Source organism: Perna viridis, chromosome 13 (genome assembly GCF_037379345.1).
Source record: "Perna viridis isolate PV_CMFRI_1.1 ecotype Kerala chromosome 13, ASM3737934v1, whole genome shotgun sequence".
NCBI classification, from domain to species: domain Eukaryota; kingdom Metazoa; phylum Mollusca; class Bivalvia; order Mytilida; family Mytilidae; genus Perna; species Perna viridis.
Window position 1 is genome coordinate 7,903,370 of NC_142457.1, and position 18,890 is coordinate 7,922,259.

At 34.8% G+C, this 18,890-nt stretch overlaps 1 long non-coding RNA gene across 4 annotated transcripts in view; it reads right to left on the minus strand.

Moving 5' to 3' along the window:
• Positions 1 to 18,890, minus strand: part of LOC148599434 (uncharacterized) — a 42,396-nt gene that overhangs the window by 14,269 nt on the left and 9,237 nt on the right. Inside the window, exon 5 of one of the 4 annotated variants that reach the window (XR_015917792.1) lies at positions 18,594 to 18,638. The exons of the other annotated variants lie outside the window; for them this stretch is intronic. This is a non-coding gene — a long non-coding RNA (uncharacterized LOC148599434). The remainder of the gene's footprint in view (positions 1 to 18,593; positions 18,639 to 18,890) is intronic. 4 annotated transcript variants of the gene reach the window in all.

Genomic DNA, 18,890 nt, shown 5'->3' on the forward strand with positions numbered 1-18,890 from the left:
ACTGGAAATAGGGAGAAATGGGTAGAGTCGGGAAATTTAGCCTCCTGTGGCGGAGCCCTATGGTTCCTACTCCGGGAGAATACCACAGTAGGGTTCTTTACTGTGCGAGGAATGTGGCATCTTTCCCAACACGGTGCACCACTATGGTTTGCGGTCAGGTTTTCCGTATTATAGCCTGACAATCCCAGCATGTAACACGCCAGGGGTACCCCATTCCACCACCTGGGGCACACATCCCAGTTGCTCTGTGGGCAGAGCGCCCTAGCCCCCGGCTAGGGTTCTGAGCACTATTTAGTCGCCTTTTACGACAAGCTTAGCGCTGCTGCAGGCCTATTCGGTTAACACCCGGACCTGCACGGGGCAGTTTTTATTTTTCCCAGGATTACATTCTTTTGATTACCGCTATAACTTTGGTTCTCTTGATTACTCTTAGAAGAACAGAAGTGTTATAGGGTCAGAGTAAACTAGGTATACTTTGCGAAAGTGTTTTGGCTTACCGTAAAACATTTGAACAGGTGTATTTAGTAATTTAATATTGTCTCTTAGGCAAGGCAGAACTATTATCATGGTTTCAAACCTATTTTTGTTTATTTTGATATGGTTCCATTCTCTATACGGTCTTTCTTAACTATTCCTTTTTATTATCCCATAGATTCTATTAATTCGGTAAATGTGTTGGCTTGGGATGGGCTTTAGAACAAATATCAAATTCTAAACTTGTCGTCTTGATATTGAAAACATGGTGCATTTGTAAGTATTACATGTAGTAAGGGGTACTGGATAAGATATTGGATAGTTGGCCTCCATTGTCTTAAATATTTTATGAAATGGTCTGAGCTGTGTAAATAGGTAGGATTGGCAGAATTTGTAATCAATAAATATCAATTTAAAAAAAGTGAAAAAAAACAACAAAATTCCATATGTAAATTTGACAATATGGACTCAATTATAAGTGAATTCAAGTGCACGTAGTATACAAAAGTAAAGAGAAGAAAGATAACTCTAACTGATAATTTGTACAATGAACCATACAGTGGATCCTATAAGAGAAAGAAGTGCAATAGTCTTCTATTTTAATGGATATATACTTTGACAAAGGTCGCCAAGAGTCCAGAAGCAAAGCTTAGTTTAGACATAATCAATAGGAAGCAACATACATTTTCATACCAATTAAACTAAAGAGTAGACAAACAACTCTTACTGAACTGTTGTACAATGGAGCATACAAGTGAAACCTGTAAAATCGTTTTATCTTCAAATAAGTTATTGCCAATGGATTTCGCCTGATTTATGCACTCAATATTGCTACATCTTCATACGTATTGATTGTAAACCTGTTTAAATTGAATAATGTTTCATCAGACAAAAGTTCAGCCACTTTTTACTGTGGTTAAATTCAAAATGGCATTCATAATTGAAATATCATTAAATTACAAGTTGTATAAATTCAAAACAGAAATTTGAATGATTTTATTTTGCATCGCAATGCTTCTGAACATTTCAATAGTTATCAATAAGTCGTTTTAATCGTCTTAGTCGGATGACATATTGAAAATAAAATTATAATATGACATCTTACTCTGTACATTTTTTTTGAAGATATAACATTGTTAAATAGTGTCAGCAGAATTGTGAATGTAAGTTCTCGTAAGATATGGGCGGATAAATCTAAAACTAAACCGACCTTTTTTATTGATATTCACCGTAATTTGATATCTAAAAAATTCGCTAATAATAATTATGTGCTTTTTGACATATTTATCTGTTCAACAAAGGAGTATTTACAATCCATTCTAATACATCCATCACGAAATATATGTTACATCTGGTTCATGGTTTTATTCTGACTGTATAAAGCATGAATGAACCACTTCAGTGAAAGTGTATTGACCTAGATATCAGGTTTTGTTTCATTTCCTTAAGGATGTAGACCTAGGGTAAGGGACACAACTTTTACAAATCATTGTCGAGGAAAAATAAGAAATTTATTTAAATTAAGGTCTAATAAAAACTCTTTAGATCAGTTACAGTGTATTGCGAGTTATTTAGAGTGCACAACATTATTTGTTTTCATAAACCGAAAAGAAGGTTACACGAAATATATCAAAACGAATACGTATATTTTTTTGGTCTGCTGTACTTTTGAAATTAAATGTAATTAATATCTCAAGGGTAATATTTGACATTTTGAAATTCAACTCTTCTGTTCCAAAACAAAGCGAAGTCTTTTTTCAACCAACATTGTTCGCGATGAAGGCATACTAAAAATGCTTATATTTTACATGCTCGTCGTAATTTAATCGTTTTTCTTTTAATTAGCTATGTAAAACTATAAATCATTATGTGAAGAATGACAGATACATGCAATTAGACATTTAAATATGAGTTTAAGATTTGGCGTATAACAGTACCAATTTCCAATTGTTTGTTTGTTGGGGTTTAACGTCCGAGCAGCAATATTTCAGCTATAATCAGACGATGAACATGAAATTGGTGATAAAATGAACATGAAATGATGATGAAATGAAAAAGGGATGGGACACAAGGACAATGAGGTCGACAAATTTTGATTGCCCCTGGAAATAGGGAGAGGTGGGTAGGGTCGGGCAATTTAGCCTCTTGTGGCGGAGCCCTATAGTTCCTACTATAAGGTTTTTTAACGTGCGAGGAACGTGGCATCTTTCCCAATACGGTGCACCACTATGGTTTGGGGTCAGGTTTTCCGTATTATAGCCTGACAACCCAAGCATGTAACACGCCAGAGGTACCACATTCCTCCACCTAGGGCACACATCCCAGTTGCTCTGTGGGCAGAGCGCCCTAGCCCCCGGCTAGGGTTCTGAGCACTATTTAGTCGCCTTTTACGACAAGCTTAGTGCTGCTGCAGGCCTATTCTTTTAACACCCGGACCTGCACGGGGCCCAATTTTCCAAACATTTTGGCTCTATCCCTAGACATATTGCTTAAATAATATTCATTAATTTGACATAAAGTTATAAGAATAAAGGAAATTTGACAATTTTAAATCAAAAGATGGATCACGAATATCTGTGTGACTGCCCTTTGGACACTGGAAATTTTCTTTGTTGAGAATTATTTTAATTAATAATTTACAATCTGAAGCACACTTAACGTATGTAACCTTTTCATCTTGATGCATATTGGTTATTTTGTTCTCAATGACAAAACCATAAATAAGCAACAACATTCAGACCGTAGATACTTTAAACAAAGTCAATTGAAATACAGTTGTCTCGTCCATTTAAATTAAAACTGCACAACGGTTAATACGTATGTGATGATAACAGAGATGACTATTCAAGTACAAAGACCAGACCCAATAGTTACAGTGTGAAGTGAACTTTATCCAAATAACTTATTTGATGCAGAGATGCATTCGATTCTTTGCGGGAAAACCTTCTATGCTAAATATGTCATATCTCAAAGATAAGATCCTGGAGGAAGATTTGAAGAATTTAAAACTTGTTTCATGGATTAAACCAATATTACATTAGTGTTGATTCGTTTATCCTTTTGTCCAAAACATATACAATATTATAATTCAAATTTAAATATGTTGTAAATTCCCACGTTTAATTCTTTTTATTCGTTTCATGATCGTACGGAATCAAAATGTTGCAATGCTTATGTTTTTTTCTTTACTTTCAATAAGAAAATGGGGAATCCAAGGTGCGATAACTCTCTATTTTTTCTTATAAAAGGGGGCTCCATGTGGGATTTGTGCATTTTAATGTCTTATCATTATGGTTGCAATACTACCTGAGTTTTAAATGGACATGCAGTTCAACAACAATGAATCATGTTCCAGTTCGTCCATTCAGATACTATTGGTACCAATAGTTTGTTATTAAATCTGTCTAGAAGGGACAGATTGGTTACTTTGATTGGGAATATTGGTAAGATAAATATTGATTTTTTTCCTTATCTGTGTTTATTTTTTAAAGTAAATTCAATTTGACAAATGTCATAGATAAACTTGATTCAGTGCGGACAATGATGTCTTTAACCTATATTGCCCTTTCCTCTATATTCCCCCAAGTATGTAATGATCAATTGTGATTTTAATATTTTTTTATTGAAAGTCAAGCGATCCTGAAGGGAATTCAATTTGCTCAATCCGTTTTATTATGATATCTTTTTCTTTCATTCATGTTCATCTTTATACTTTATAATTTTATAAGTTCGTATTTTCATGAACAGAGCATTCTGGTTGATCTTTTTAAACTCCTCGAAACTTTAATGTTCCTCACACGCACACACGTAGATGTACGCTAAACGAATAACAAAAGAATACAAAACCCTCAACAAAAGCACGATAATGAACGCTTCTTTCGTGCGTTTCAAGCCAGGCCAGGTCGAACTAAAAATAGATTTTTTCTACTTTCACTTTTATATGAGTTCATAAAATAGACCCCTTTTCTGGAGCATTATTTTTCATGAAAATACTGTTTTTCCTCAAAAACAAGTTTTTTGTGTCATAGCTTGACATTTACCCTGTACTTTTGTAGAAAAGTGATAGTCATTTGCCAAGAAACAAAACCAGGAAAAGGCAAAAAGTAGGCGCACTATATTTTGTAGCCTCCATGTTTTGACGTACACCTGTTCAGTAATATGTAATACAAGACTGATACCGTATAGAAAATGCTTATTTTAACATGGCTGTCAGCATAAAATGTTTTTTCTTTTATTCAGCTTTGTTACACTACATATTATTATGTTTAGCATGACAGATGATCAGACATTCAAATGTGATTTAATTAATTTACTATTCATTAACTACTGCGAAATTGACACCTTTCAACCCATACTAATGGTTAATTTCAAAAGTTAACTCCATGAATACAAAGTACAATTGTACCCTCGACCATTCGGTCGATAAGGATGAAAATTGAGCTAAAGGGGACAATCCCGATTTGTTGATTGACTCTCTGACCACCCAACAACAGAAAAAACGAAACAAAACACAATCTATACAAATCAAAAACAAAAACCAGAAAAACAAAAACAAAAAACTCTGACAACCCATATCATGTACTATTATAACACAACCTGGGAAAATCTAGAAAGGGGAGTCGGGTATAAATTTGATCCAACACATAAAGAGCTTGAACTTTGGACATTTTTCATCGGTTCATTCGTAAGTTCACGCATAGATAAAGCTGTCCTTTATTATCGATTCGTGAAACATGGATGGCCTTTATTTATCAAAAAACGCCAGAATTCGATAGATTTTGGCATTTTGCGTTTTTAATCTGTATTCACTAAATTATGTCTTTAATCTGTGAATGGTTGAGACAGTTTTCTTTGTATTTAAAATCAATACCTTATATGCAAATGCAAGCATTTGAATGGACGTCACATGACAAATTCTTAAAGAAATGCACATGTACCAGGAAGTTAGAAAATACCTTTTTCATATTGTTAACTTGATGTTACTGTAATGAGGAAGACCGATTAGTTTTATTTATTCTAGCGACGGGTAAGAAAGGATGCATTTCTTTCTTAAAACTGTGTTTCCATCTGTTATTATATCTACTCAATTGAAGTTCTGATATGCAATGTGTATCATTGAATATTCAAGTCATCTAAAAAACCATATAGTATATAGCTTGTAAACAAAATGCAATTAATTGATAAATTATTTTTTACTTCAACTCTTACCTTCTAAAAATAACAAATTTACCTTTCCTCATATAGACCCCCTTTTATCACACAATGCTGATTATTCTCCCGATAATACAAGAGGCCCCAGGAATCTTCAGATTTTTGTTTATGTATACATCAACAAAAAAGCTTAAATATCTTGAAAATGATTATGTGATAATTTTGATTAAAATGGAATTATTTTTGTCTTTTGAGGTAAGCAAACTTTTCTTACTGATTATGTGCATTTATTTAATCCTCTGTCAAAGTCCGAAAAGTATCAAAGGAGAAGGGGCATTAAGGGCTATGATTGGTCCTAAATACAACTGATCATTAATTGTATAGTGGTGAAAGTGTTAATGCTGAGACTAAAATCAACAACAAATCGGGGAAAAATAGGAACTTTTGAAAATTCTTGTATTAAAATGAAGATAGAATTGTTTGAAGTTAACAAAGTTCAGATACAATGGGTACAGTAATTGTTCGGGCAAAACTTCCCATTTTATGGTTCAAATGTGTATGGGACGATAGGGGAATATTTGGAATGGTGTGGGGGAATAAGGATGGAGTAAAAGGATGGGAATTTCGAATAAGGAGGATAGGGAAATTAACTTTTGAATAGTTTATATAACATATATATTGAATTGAATAAAATTAACGGTTTGAATGGTCACGAATTTTAAAATGTAAAATATACTTTGATAATGTAACTTTTTGATAAAAAATATGGAATGGAGATTCTATTCTGTCTATGTTTTTATGGGGAAAGGGAATGGGAACAGTATGGAATTAAAAATAGCCATGGTTAATGGAGTTAGTGGGCAGTTTATACAATTTAACAGCTGTATTCTGTCATTTTGTTTTACTTTTTGTTCAATTTTCTATCATAATTTTTGCAACTTAATGGTGTCAATACTACTGAACTACATTTAATATGTATGGCCTATGTCCCTTCAAATTATGTATAAGTTCAATTACATTTAGTTTTATACTATTACCTGTTTGAAGGGTAAAGGTAATACCTTTTGGTTGCTTGGGAAAACGGGGTTTCCTTTTTGAAAAATGAAAATATATAAATCGTAAGATATTTTATGTGGTGTTAACGTTGCTTTGATCACAGGGTCTTTACATACAAATAACACATTGTATGCTAAGGCAGTCTTCCTTTCCTGTTTTGTCTGCCGCAGACTTGACTTTTTATAAGAAGCTCGGCGGGTGTACCGGAGCACCTGGTCCGTGCTCCAAGTTTTTAGTGGAGTCTGTTTGTTTGTTTCTTTGTTGGGGTTTAACGCCCGAGCAGCAATATTTCAGCTATAATCAGGCAATGAACATGAAGTGGATGATAAAATGAACATGAAATGATGATGAAATGAAAAAATCGGATGGGACACTAGGATAATGGAGTCGATAAAATTTTGATTGCCACTGCAAATAGGGAGAGGTGGGTAGGGTCGGGCAATTTAGCCTCCTGTAGCGGAGCCCTATGGTTCCTACTCCGGGATAATACCACAGTAAGGGTCTGTAACGTGCAAGGAACGTGGTATCTTTCCCAACACGGTGCACCACTATGGTTTGCAGTCAGATTTTCCGTATTATAGCATGACAACCCCAGCATGTAACACGCCAGGGGTACCCCATTCCACCGCCTGGGGCACACAACCACAACAGGGTTATAGTGAAAAAATGGTATTCTCTCAGCATCATTTAAGCTGCACTATTAAAGGCAGGTCGTTCAAATTTATATTTCCGATAGGGAAAGTTACAGTTATTACAATCTGTGGCTCTTCATATTTTAGTTCATGTTATAAAGGAAATTCAAGATATATTTTATAATTTTCTATGGAATAGTAATATCGCTAAAATAAAACGAAACACTTTTATTGGAAGTTATGATCAGGGAGGTGAAAAAGTGCCTCATATCCCACCATTCTTACATACTTTAAATCTGTCTTGGATAAAGAAAATTTTGGATCCTTATAATTCCGCCCCTTGGGGGTGGTGCTTGCTAAATAGATAACTTATACAACTTTGACCAAGACAAATTGTGGTATTCCACCGGGGGTGCAGATCATTTCACATAAATTTAATCACATTTGTAGAGATGTTATAAATATTTGGGCATCTATAAAGAAGATCCAACCACAGCCCCAGAAAATATGTAAGATCAACTGATATGATAACGATGGGCGGTAGAACCATCCGATTCTCTCGCTTTGTTGAACCATATATATTTTTCATTTACGATTTGGTTAAGGAAGGCAATTTCTTTGTCTCCTGGCAAGAGTTTAGGGTAGTAGGGTAAAAAAGAAAAATATGATATAACCACTATATACTAACATAACAATATATATGCTATTCCGCAAACGTTAATTGGAAAATCAAGTTAACAGACTTGACACTATTGTCATCAAACATAAATCACTTATTGGTGTCAACCATAACGTTGTGAGATCATTTTGCAACATTCTGTTGAAAAAAGTTTGTGCATCTCCTTCAAAACCACGGGCAAAATGGATAAGAAATTTTGATCTCAGAAATGAAAATTGAGATGTTTATTATCATATTTCTATCAAAACAATACCAACACTAGACTATAATCATTTCAGTACAGAATAAATCTACAAATTTTGTACACAAATAGTTTATCACAATGCAAACTTTAAGAATCGAAGCTGTGAAACTATTGTTTTTCTTTATGGCTATTTAAGGTTGTGACGTCATTATTTACGATCAACTTTACACTTACGACTTTTTGTGAAATCGACGCCTTGTCAGATAATGAAGAATTGCTTTTGATTATAATTTTTAAATCAGCAAATATCTATTTAGTTTCGAAATACCATTCCAGTTTAAAGAGTAGTCAAGGGAACCAAGATTATAGCGGTAATCAAAAGAATGCATTCCCGGGATAAAGAGCAGACATGGAAAACAGACATACACAACAAAGAACATAAGGTAACTAAAATCGTACATACAAAGTAACAGAAGCAAATGAGCAACTCGGACTCTACTAAAAACTGGGAGCATGGACCAGGTGCACCGGTAGGGCAAACAATAGATGAGTATTGTGCATATTCAAACCATATTTCTTAGTCAAAATTGTGAAGGAAGAAAGTAAATATGTTGTTCTGTTCTTAATATTTTTTTACCCTACTACCCTACGTTTAACAAATTACAAACCAATCATTTCTTCCTATAGACCCTTTTTAAAAAGAGAATGCTGATTAATAAAATATCGATACAAGAGGCTCAAAGGAGGAGCCACTCATCTGGTATACCATGTGTTCACAAATTTGTATAAGTGGAAAATAACTAACAGTAAACTATGTAACTACTTTAGTAAATTGGAAGATTATGAACACTTCTTTATTTCGTGTCCATTCTTCACAGAATTTAGGAAGAGAATACGTGACATCCTTTCGGTTCATAAAGATAAAATTGATATGAAAATTTAGCTAAAGCATTTGGTAATATTATAAAATTTTTGATAAATAGTGCTGCTGGTTTAATTATTTTTTTTTATCTATAATATTTTGTTTATTATATAATTCTATATGCAAATTATATCATGTATCAGAGCAACAAATACAACTGGCACATTTAAAATGTGTTTTAAGGCATTTAATCAAAGCATTAGAGTATATTCAGATAAATTAAGATTGAGAGCTTTGAGACAATTTTTGTATACATATTGAAGGTATATGCACATTATTTTTTAAATTGTTTACGTGAGTGGTAGATTCCTTTATTTATGGATAAAATTTCTTATATTTTTTCTTTTATCCATTGCTTTTGCAACTAGTGGAAATAAACAGAACAGGAAGCATCAGGATATGCTTTGAATTCAAATGTTTATTTTGAAACAAGCAATTTTGAAACAAATGTGACATTATTGTTGAAATATTGGCAAATAAGGGGGAGGGAATTACTCTAACCGACATACAGTCATAAATAAAATACAGAGAAAACTGTAATAATTCGAAACATCTTTGTATGAGTTCTCGGTATTGTTTATTGTCCAAAGCTGTTCTCCCATTTGAATCTTTGGCATCGTAACCTCTTATTAACATCGAATGTATTTTGCACCGGTATGATCTGATTATACTATTCAGTTTGGGAAGTTTTTAGTCAGGTATCACTGTATTTCAAATGAATATCTTTTAAATATAATCAGTTAAATGGGTATTATATCAAGAAGTAAGGAACTTAACATCAAAAAATGTTTGTCATAGGTGATTTTTGTTTGTTTAATAAATGTTTTCATGAATGAGAGAAAAACAGATTAGTTTCTTAAATCAGAATATTGGTAAGACAAGAGAAATATTTTTATGAACTTAGTTGCTATCTACTCAATTATATCCACTAAAAACAAGGGATTTATCAAAATTTTGATAGTACATGTAGAACATGAATCCTTAATTCATATAAAAATCCATTAAGTCAGTCTTCTGATTCTAAACTGAAATAAATGTGTCATGTTGTTATCAATCATTTTACCTTACTTAATGTTTAAGTCTATAATAATAACTACATTATTAGTTACAATCGTACATTAACCCCAGAAGGACCCCATTATTCACAGTATGCTGTTTTTACCTGAAAGAGTAATCAAGGGAACCAAGATAATAACGCAATATTTAGCAGACGCAAGTCAAACCGCATGGAGAAATTTACCCACAAGTCTACCCGCAACTCATGAAGCTACTCCTTTGAATCCAAATGCTCATAACTTTATGCATCAACCTCTAATTACTTCACTAATCCACCCATGCAAGTTCCAAATCTTCAGTCTATGCCAACATACAGTGCACGCAGTGACTATCACAAACTTCCAAAATTGAATTTACCCATATTTGAAGGAGACATATTAGATTGGCAATCTTTCTGGGATTCCTACGAAACCTCTGTCCACACAAATCCCACAATGAGCAATGTTGAGAAATTTAACTACCTCAAGTCCCTACTACGCAATGAGGCATTACAAACCATTGCCGGGTTTTCGATGACCAATACAAATTATGCTAAAACAATTTCACTGTTACAAGAGAGATACGGACAGGTTCATAAGATCATACAAACCTACATGCAGGCCTTACTCGATATTCCAGCGCCGATATATTCCTTAATTAGGCTCCGTAATTACTACGATAAGACCGAAACATATGTACGTGGCCTAGAATCTCTTGGGCAGAATGATGAAACTTACGATCATTACTAGTAGCAGTTATTTTGAACAAATTCCCTATAGAAAGCCGTGAGCATTTAGCCAGAGAACATAAATCCACAAACTGTTACGTAGGGCACTACTGAGTGAATTAAATATCATGGAAGCCGTGAAACTTCCGGAAAAGTCGAAAGCTCGAAGGCCACAGCTGAATATTTGACGAACACGAAAACCCGTCCAAAGCAAATTTCAGTAGAAATGATAAGCCCGGATCAATGTTGAATAGCAATACTAAGTCATGTTTATTTTGCCATGAAACTGGGCACTGTTTCAAACTGTACCAAAGTCACATCCCCTGAAGATCGCATGACAGTAGTTAAAAAGGATAGATTGTGTTTCAACTGCTTTGGTCATCACAGATTAGCGGACTGTAAATCGTCAAGCAATTGTTAAATGTGTAATAAGCGCCACCACACAAGCTTATGCACTTTATGCACTAATGAGACAAATCGCAAGTCTGATGAATCGAGTAAACCTTGTACGGACGAGAAAAGTAATATAGTTTTACATTCATCTCTAACACACAAAGCTTCAAATGTATTGTTGAAAACTGCAATTGCCAACGTGCGCTCAGAAAAGTATACTACAGAAGCCAATTGTTTGTTCGATAAAGGGGCACAGAGGTCATTCATCACAGAGACACTTGCCGAAAAGTTACAGCTATGTTCAACCGGAAACGAGGTGGTCCATATCAATGGTTTTGGAGATGAAAACAGACAAATAAGACACCTGAGATCAGCAAATATCAAACTAGGAACAGACAAGGGAGAAAGAATCCCGCTTAATGTACTTGTAATACAAGAAACTGCCGTACCAATACAGACCCATGTAAACTCTGTCACTGAATTAAAACATATACGCGGAATGAAATTAGCGCACCCAGTGACTAACGATGATAGGTTCGAAATTAACTTGCTAATAGGGGCTTTTTAGTATTGGAACATCGTCGGAGACCATATTATCAGAGGCTATGGTCCAACTGCAGTTGAATCAAAGATTGGTTATCTACTGTCTGGTCCCACAACATCAAACAAACAAACACATGGTACAAGTTCAAAGCTGAATGTTATGGTATTTCACAAGGTAGAAGAATGCAATTTAGAAAAGTTCTGGGAAATCGAAAACATTGGTGTCGAGACAAAGAAAACAAATACAGAACACTTCCTTGTAAAGTACGAAAATTCTATAGCCTACCATGACAACCGTTACCATGCTAAGTTACCATGGAAAACCTATCACCCTCCATTACCGGTAAATAAGACAATTGTATGCAAAGGACTAGGAATGTAGTTAGGCGTTTAAGTAAAGAACCACAGTTGCTACACAAGTACACCGAAACCATAGAAGAGCAGAAGAAAAGTAACAACCGATGAAGTCATTCAAAATAGGCAGTTACATTATATACCTCACCATCCGGTGAAGAAATATTCAGTGACCACGCCAATCAGAATTGTATATGGTTGTAGATGTAGACAGAACAAAGACAGTGCCAGCCTGAATGATTGCTTACAAAATGTACCACCGACATTGAATGACATAACTGCAATTTTCGATTCCGTTTGAACAAGTACGCGGTAAGTACAGATGTAGAGAAGGCATTTCAAACATTGGACTGGAGAAAGAGGAAACGAACGTAACGAGATTTTTTTGCCCTAGTAATCCAACAGACCCTAGCAGTGATTTAACAACTTACAGGTTCGAGTCCTTACTATTCGGTGCCACATGTTCACCTTGTATACTTAGCGCTCTACTATTGAAACACATGTAAGACAATCACAGAAAAAGTTATTAAGGATTTGTATGTAGGCAATATCCTATCAAGCTTCAAATTTGAAGAAGAATTATCAAACTACTATACAACTGCTCGACAATTATTTCCGGACAGTGCATTCAACTTACGCTCGTGGGCTTCAAATAGCAAAATACTACATATCCTGGCTACCGTGGAAAATGTTTTAAATAATGATCAACCTATCAAGACATTGGGGTTACGTTGGAATTCGGAAAACGATACATTAGGATTCGCTACGACAGAAATTCTAGAAATCAATGGGGAACTTATCACAAAACTGGAAGTTTGAAGACAAGCGTCTAGGATATACGATCCGCTAAGAATTTTAAGTCCAGTAACTGTCCGAAGCAAGATGTTTATGCAAAAGCCGTGGGACAGAGTTGCGCCGCTAAAAGAACTTACAATACCCAGATTAGAACTGATGACTGCCGTTATCGGAAGTAGATTGTTAGACCGACCACATCACGAAGAATACTGGATTTGCACGTGCGGTGTTATGGAGCGACAGCCAAATTGTTTTGAATTGGTTAAATTCGTCAAAGAACTTGAAACCATTTGTAGCGAATCGTATTCGAGAGATCAAGGAACTTTCAAACAAATGTATGTGGAATTACTGATCAACTGATTGTAATCCGGCCGATTTGTTATCGAGAGGAATTTCAGCAGAAAAGTACACAAAGCAAACTATGGATGGACGTCCTAGTTGTCTCATTGATGAAGACAAATGGCCACAATGGAGGAAAGATGAAAACCTCATATTATCAACTGTTACCGAGTCAGAAGTTATCAATACATACGCATGTACAATGACGACGGATAACACGGATAAAAAAGGACTCTCTAAGACCATTGATATCAACAGATTTGATTCGTTGAAAAAGCTGTTGAGAGTAACTGCCTATGTTAAAATATTCATTAAGAATTGTAGATCATCCGAGAAACAAACTGGAACGTCGAATACAAATGAAATTCAAACCGTATCAATATCTTGGATAACAGATTCTCAAACCATTTTCCCGATGTCATAAGAGATCTACAAAATGATGGGAACAAAATGACCAATCTTATAAGCTATTAAGCTATACATTGATAAGAACAACTTGATTCGATGTGAAAGACGCATCCATAATGCACAATTAGACGAGTCCACAAAATTTCCATTGTTACTTCAAGGAAGAGACAAGCTTACACAACTCATTGTCACGGACGCACATGTTTTTATTTCTTTGTATGTATGATTTTAGTTACTTTATGTTCTTTGTTGTGTATGTCTGGTCTTTGTCCCTGGATTACATTCTTCTGATTACCGCTATAACCTTGGTACCCTTGATTATTCTCTCATCTTCATTCAGGATTACTGAGTATTGTAACATTGGATACCTGCGATACGACAAGTTGTTAAAAGTGTCATACGTATATGCGTGAACTGTGGGAAAATTATAAGCCGACCCTACTTGGCACCCAATCCTCCACCACTCCAGAAAGATAGATTGAGAGAAGAACCGCCATTTACTGTAACAGGTGTGGATTTCATGGGTGCGTTAAATGTTAAAAACAAGAATGGAGAAATCCAAAAGGTATATATTTGCCTATTCACCTATGCCAGCACACGTGCCGTTCACTTGGAAGTGATGACTGATTTAACCGAAAACATGTTTATCTTGGCGTTCCGTAGATTCGTAAGTAGAAAGTCACTGCCCAAAATTATGATTTCGGATAATGCCTCATTTTCATCAGCCGCAAAACAGATCGAAGAACTTACACGATCGCCATTACTTGTAGACCAACTCAACAATTACGGAACAACATGGAATTTTATACCTAAAGGAGCCCCATGGTATGGTGGCTGGTGGGAGAGGCTGATAGGTCTTACAAAAAATTGCATAAAGAAAACGCTAGAACGCTTATCAGTTTAGAACTACTAACGACAATTGTTACCGAAGTTGAGACTATACTAAATGACTGACCACTCAAATACGTCTCATCGGATCCGTCAGACCACTTACTCCAGCTGATTTACTTTATGGGCGAAGAATAACATACCTTCCTTATTCGGAGAATAGAGGCTTTACAAACTCACCGCATATCATGACTCATAAATCTGTGAACAAACTAACGAAATTAAACATCATACAACAATTCTTGTGTAAATTGAGACACCAATATTTGACATTTCTACGAGAATATCACCAGAACACCGGGGAAAACGAACGAACTAAAAAACTAAAAAAAAAAAACGGCGATGTTGCACAAGTGTATGGCGATACCCCGAGGACCAAATGGACACTAGCCGTGGTGGACAAGCTCATTATAGGAGATCAGCAGTTATACGTACCAAAAATGGACTTACGTCACTTCCTATCACAAAACTATATCCGTTAGAGGTGACATCAAATAGAAACTCAAATGTCGATAATTGTAAAATAAACTGTTTAAAAAATCCTGTTCGCAAAGCAAAATCTTTTGCTATTGATAAGATTAAAAGATGGACAAATGCGAAATAATGAAACGTTTTATTAAAAACTTACAAAATGAAATTTAAAATTGCACAGAGATAGTTAATTCTGCGCTTTATTATTCATGAACATTCATTTATTCTTGAATTTTTTTCAGTAATTTGAATTTTCTTTATTTCTTGTGATAATTTACTTTCGCACGGCCCCCAGAATGTCGAGAACTCCACAGTACTGCACATAGACGGCGTACAGTATGGACCGCGCTTTATTGTAACCATGTAACGCTTTTTCGAAATAGACGTTTTCTTTCATGCTCTAACCTTTACCTATACCACTACACGATGAGATGTTATAGCAGTAATCAAGGAAATCAAGGTTATAGCGGTAATCAGAGTAATCAAGGGAACCAAGGTTATAGTGGTAATCAAAAGAATGTAATCAAGGGACAAAGACCAGACATGGAATGGTAGTCAAGGGAACCTAGGTTTAGTGGTAATCAATGAGTAATCAAGGGAACCACGGTTATAGCGGTAATCAAAAGAATGTAATCCAGGGACAAAAAACCAGACATGGAAAGCAGACATACACAGCAAAAAACATGAAGTAACTAAAACCATACAAAGTAACAAAACAAATGAGCAACTCGGACTCCATCAAAAACTGTGAGCATGGACCAAGTGCACCGGTAGGGTAAGTGTCCTTTGCTTTCCTAGAAACACCCGCCGAATTCCTCATAAAAAGTCAAGTCCGGGGTAGACAAAGGAGGAAAGGAAAACAATGACACGTTGAATAAAGCAGTTTTCATGGCACAGATGGATACACCATAACGATCCACGAGTTCATGATGACGACGATAAAACTTCTGTAGTGATAACTTCAATCTTGTAGCAACATAACCCTGTTCATGAAGCCTTTTCGTTAGAATTTTAGCGCGATACAAAAAGTCTGCGTAGTTTCGGCAAGCTCTGCTATAATGTACAAGTTGTGAGATTAACACTCCATACGCAGGTGCTGAAGGAACGTTGCCACAAATGAAAGGAAAGTTAACTAATGACGCTAATATATAACGATACGAAACGAGAAATCATTGCTTTTTACGTATAGTTTAGTCATTAGTTTTTTTCTTCATGGATCTCTAAGAGAAGGCAAAGAGATGAGACTGAGTTGATAATGTCTGCAGTCTCATATAACTCAAGAAGATGCAATAAATATAATATGATTGAATACACCATCTTTATAGCGAAACTGTATAAAATAAAATCGTTATACAAGAAAACCAGGATACCCATTGAAAGTGACTACACATATACAAGAACCTGATACAACAAAATAACATGAAATAACCAAAATGATACACATACAAATTGTTAATATGCTTTCCGGAATCCAATAAAAGAACTTTAAAACTTGGGTTTGGTGTTACGCCGTGGTAAGCGTCCTCTGCATTTCTTGGAAATACCCTCGTGTTCCTCAAATTATGTCACGTCCTTTGTACACAAAATAGGAAACTAATCGGTTATCATGGTGCAAATGGATGTACCTTTAAAATATTCGTGTTCATGACAACAACAATGAAACTTTTGAAGCAATGACTTTAATCTTGTAGAAACCTTGACAAGAATCCAGATTAAAAAAAAGCGCGCTTCATTGGGCTCAGATGTATCCTCAGTTTCACTTAAAGCATTCAAGATATATGCTCTGCTGATGCATTATGCTCTTAGAAAAGCCCATTTTATTACTTTGCTGCTCCTTGTATAATTTGATATCATCACATAAATGTGACAAAGTTATTGTTCGTAGATTTGCATGTTCACATGTCAATGTCTTCTTCATGTTCTTTTCTTGGTCCGCCTCTAATCTCACAAACATACGAAACTCTCTCTGATTTTTAAGGGGAAACTATCAGAACTTTTTCAAACAATAACTTTCTTAACTTGAGAATCACTCCAGATAATATGTTACTCCTAAACAACCAAACGTTCATTACTGCAACACCTTAACATTGTTTAACATTACCAACTGCAAGAACTCCATCAAAATATTTAGATTTGTAAGTTTCAATAAGAAGGTAAGGTAAAAACACTGAATAATTGTGTCTGATTGGACTTATATATGCAAAATAAATAAATGGTTGTTTTATTATCAACAATTGTCAGTTCACAATAGTCCATTAATATAGATGAGGATTATCCTAATTTAGATGATAATGACATTTTTGGAATAAATGCATGTTAACATGTATAAAATGAATTATGTCTGCACTCTGGGAAAGGTTGAGCCAGATTTCACTTTTTTATTAATCAATACTGAATATTAGGCTGCAAGCTGTCGATTGAGAATTCGTGAACAAATACATTGATACCAAGAGGTTAGAGGATGTCACCAGAAAAAAGAACAAATAAGTTTCAACAGTAAAGGATGCTGTTGAGAAATGGAGAATACCTTTCTTAGAACTTTTTTTCCTTCTTTTATCACCATATATACTCATTTATATAGCATGTTTTAATAATACATCTAGATCATGAATGAAAATCGCGCTCAATCTACCACGCTCAATCGATATATTTATAGACTAATATCAGAACATGTTTGTGTGTAGTACAAGAGAAGAAGGTACGTATAAATGGAAAATTCTTCTAAATAGAAATGACGGGGTTTTCTTTCCTCAGTCTGTCCAGTATAATAAAACCAATAAGAAAGTAGTTGTAGTTACTGATAAAAAGTGGCTAGAAAATTTTTTGTGACATGAATATTGACCACACGATGTAAAACAAAATTTTAATCCTGTGTACTTTGAACGGTTTTACTTATTAAATAACTATCATTTTCTCTTTACTGAAAACAGCCAAAACTTAAAACCTGTAAATCCTAATATTATTTAAAATTATTTTACAACCAAAGTTATTCTTGCAAACCGTAGATGTAAAAGCTGTGTGATTGTCGAATTACCATTGGCTTCGTATACGATGCTCGTATGTAGACCAGTAACGCTTAGAACACATAGATATGCTAATTGTTCTGCAGAAAGCATGGCTAAATCATTTATAACAAGTATCTGAAAACTGAACACCATAAGTATAAGAAAGTCCATAGTTTTGACGTTGATGTTGTCGTCAAAGAATTCAAAAAAAAAAAGAAAGAAAGAAACCTAGTGACCATTGATACACTGCAATTACTAAATAAACAATTCGTTGAACAAACTGAGAAAAAAATGAAGCAATAAAACAACCGATCTACAAACTTAAAAGTATCACAGAAACGGAGAAATTGGTAGAATAGGCAAAAACATTCCTACCCGAACTATCTGGAAGGGGGTCTTGACATTAATTATAGCGAATTCAACAAAGCAATACAAGCAAACATAATTATTTTACAATCGAAGTTATTCTTGCAAACCCTACATGTAAAAGCTATGTACACCCCCAAATGTACACCCCCAAAAAAGTACAACCAATACCTGTTGCGCTATCTCGCCCCTTGAATATTTCCATCTTCTCCCTCACTACAAAGACATAAAATACAGAGAAAACTTATTATTTCGATTACCTCTAGTATATATACCACATATGCACATATGGAACAAATAAATCAAGCAAGGCCAATATCTAAACCGATAATACCTTAGAATCTAATATTTGTACATAGGTACGCAAAGTTGAACAGAAGGGCAGGTAAATCAGTTGATCATGATATTAACCAATACCGCTTTGTTTACATGATCATAGTACAGTATGATAGCCGACAGCGTACTATC